The sequence below is a fragment of the Rutidosis leptorrhynchoides genome, chromosome 3 (assembly GCF_046630445.1).
Source record: "Rutidosis leptorrhynchoides isolate AG116_Rl617_1_P2 chromosome 3, CSIRO_AGI_Rlap_v1, whole genome shotgun sequence".
Classification (NCBI taxonomy): Eukaryota; Viridiplantae; Streptophyta; class Magnoliopsida; order Asterales; family Asteraceae; genus Rutidosis; species Rutidosis leptorrhynchoides.
The window spans coordinates 49,446,093-49,449,522 of record NC_092335.1 but is presented as its reverse complement, the minus strand read 5'-3'; positions in this window follow the sequence as shown (position 1 = coordinate 49,449,522).

The following is a 3,430-nucleotide window of genomic DNA, read 5'->3' as shown; positions in this document are numbered from 1 at the left end:
TTACGTAGATTATCAAATAATGATAATCTAAAATATCCTGTTTACACACGACCATTACATAATGGTTTACAATACAAATATGTTACAACAAAATAAGTTTCTTGAATGCAGTTTTTACACAATATCATACAAGCATGGACTCCAAATCTCGTCCTTACTTAAGTATGCGAGAGCGGAAGCTCTTAATAATCACCTGAGAATAAACATGCTTAAAACGTCAACAAAAAATGTTGGTGAGTTATAGGTTTAACCTATATATATCAAATCACAATAATAGACCAATACACATCCCATACATAGAGATAAAAATCATTCATATGGTGAACACCTGGTAACCGACATTAACAAGATGCATATATAAGAATATCCCCATCATTCCGGGACACCCTTCGGATATGATATAAATTTCGAAGTACTAAAGCATCCGGTACTTTGGATGGGGTTTGTTAAGCCCAATAGATCTATCTTTAGGATTCGCGTCAATTAGGGTGTCTGTTCCCTAATTATTAGATTACCAGACTTAATAAAAAGGGGCATATTCGATTTCGATAATTCAACCATAGAATGTAGTTTCACGTACTTGTGTCTATTTTGTAAATCATTTATAAAACCTGCATGTATTCTCATCCCAAAAATATTAGATTTTAAAAGTGGGACTATAACTCACTTTCACAGATTTTTACTTCGTCGGGAAGTAAGACTTGGCCACTGGTTGATTCACGAACCTATAACAATATATACATGTATATCAAAGTATGTTCATAATATATTTACAACACTTTTAATATATTTTGATGTTTTAAGTTTATTAAGTCAGCTGTCCTCGTTAGTAACCTACAACTAGTTGTCCACAGTTAGATGTACAGAAATAAATCGATAAATATTATCTTGAATCAATCCACGACCCAGTGTATACGTATCTCAGTATTGATCACAACTCAAACTATATATATTTTGGAATCAACCTCAACCCTGTATAGCTAACTCCAACATTCACATATAGAGTGTCTATGGTTGTTCCGAAATATATATAGATGTGTCGACATGATAGGTCGAAACATTGTATACGTGTCTATGGTATCTCAAGATTACATAATATACAATACAAGTTGATTAAGTTATGGTTGGAATAGATTTGTTACCAATTTTCACGTAGCTAAAATGAGAAAAATTATCCAATCTTGTTTTACCCATAACTTCTTCATTTTAAATCCGTTTTGAGTGAATCAAATTGCTATGGTTTCATATTGAACTCTATTTTATGAATCTAAACAGAAAAAGTATAGGTTTATAGTCGGAAAAATAAGTTACAAGTCGTTTTTGTAAAGGTAGTCATTTCAGTCGAAAGGACGACGTCTAGATGACCATTTTAGAAAACATACTTCCACTTTGAGTTTAACCATAATTTTTGGATATAGTTTCATGTTCATAATAAAAATCATTTTCTCAGAATAACAACTTTTAAATCAAAGTTTATCATAGTTTTTAATTAACTAACCCAAAACAGCCCGCGGTGTTACTACGACGGCGTAAATCCGGTTTTACGGTGTTTTTCGTGTTTCCAGGTTTTAAATCATTAAGTTAGCATATCATATAGATATAGAACATGTGTTTAGTTGATTTTAAAAGTTAAGTTAGAAGGATTAACTTTTGTTTGCGAACAAGTTTAGAATTAACTAAACTATGTTCTAGTGATTACAAGTTTAAACCTTCGAATAAGATAGCTTTATATGTATGAATCGAATGATGTTATGAACATCATTACTACCTTAAGTTCCTTGGATAAACCTACTGGAAAAGAGAAAAATGGATCTAGCTTCAATGGATCCTTGGATGGCTCGAAGTTCTTGAAGTAGAATCATGACACGAAAACAAGTTCAAGTAAGATCATCACTTGAAATAAGATTGTTATAGTTATAGAAATTGAACCAAAGTTTGAATATGATTATTACCTTGTATTAGAATGATAACCTACTGTAAGAAACAAAGATTTCTTGAGGTTGGATGATCACCTTACAAGATTGGAAGTGAGCTAGCAAACTTGAAAGTATTCTTGATTTTATGAAACTAGAACTTTTGGAATTTATGAAGAACACTTAGAACTTGAAGATAGAACTTGAGAGAGATCAATTAGATGAAGAAAATTGAAGAATGAAAGTGTTTGTAGGTGTTTTTGGTCGTTGGTGTATGGATTAGATATAAATGATATGTAATTTTGTTTTCATGTAAATAAGTCATGAATGATTACTCATATTTTTGTAATTTTATGAGATATTTCATGCTAGTTGCCAAATGATGGTTCCCACATGTGTTAGGTGACTCACATGGGCTGCTAAGAGCTGATCATTGGAGTGTATATACCAATAGTACATACATCTAAAAGCTGTGTATTGTACGAGTACGAATACGGGTGCATACGAGTAGAATTGTTGATGAAACTGAATGAGGATGTAATTGTAAGCATTTTTGTTAAGTAGAAGTATTTTGATAAGTGTATTGAAGTCTTTCAAAAGTGTATAAATACATATTAAAACACTACATGTATATACATTTTAACTGAGTCGTTAAGTCATCGTTAGTCGTTACATGTAAGTGTTGTTTTGAAACCTTTAGGTTAACGATCTTGTTAAATGTTGTTAACCCAATGTTTATAATATCAAATGAGATTTTAAATTATTATATTATCATGATATTATCATGTATGAATATCTCTTAATATGATATATATACATTAAATGTCTTTACAACGATAATCGTTACATATATGTCTCGTTTAAAAATCATTAAGTTAGTAGTCTTGTTTTTACATATGTAGTTCATTGTTAATATACTTAATGATATGTTTACTTATCATAGTATCATGTTAACTATATATATATCCATATATATGTCATCATATAGTTTTTACAAGTTTTAACGTTCGTGAATCACCGGTCAGCTTGGGTGGTCAATTGTCTATATGAAACATATTTCCATTAATCAAGTCTTAACAAGTTTGATTGCTTAACATGTTGGAAACATTTAATCATGTAAATATCAATCTCAATTAATATATATAAACATGAAAAAGTTCGGGTCACTACAGAACCCGCGAAAAAAAGTAAACCTATACCCATACCCGACCCTAAACCCGTATACCCGAACCAAACCCGGACCAATAATATCGGATTTCGGGTTTACCCATCGAGTACGGGTATTTTTGCCATCCCTACGCACGTTGAACTATCGTTCATCAAGTGTTTGCTTGATAATTGTTGTTTGTTACAACTCATAACGATTGCTAATTATGATTCAACTAGAAATGGAACTGTTGACCGTGCTCGTTGCTTTGACTTCTCTGCAAAGCTCTTGCTGCTCTCTCGAGCCTCTCCCGAAGCTAAAATCTTATTCCGGCCCTAATTATCCGTTTCTTTCTTTTTCTTTTTATTTT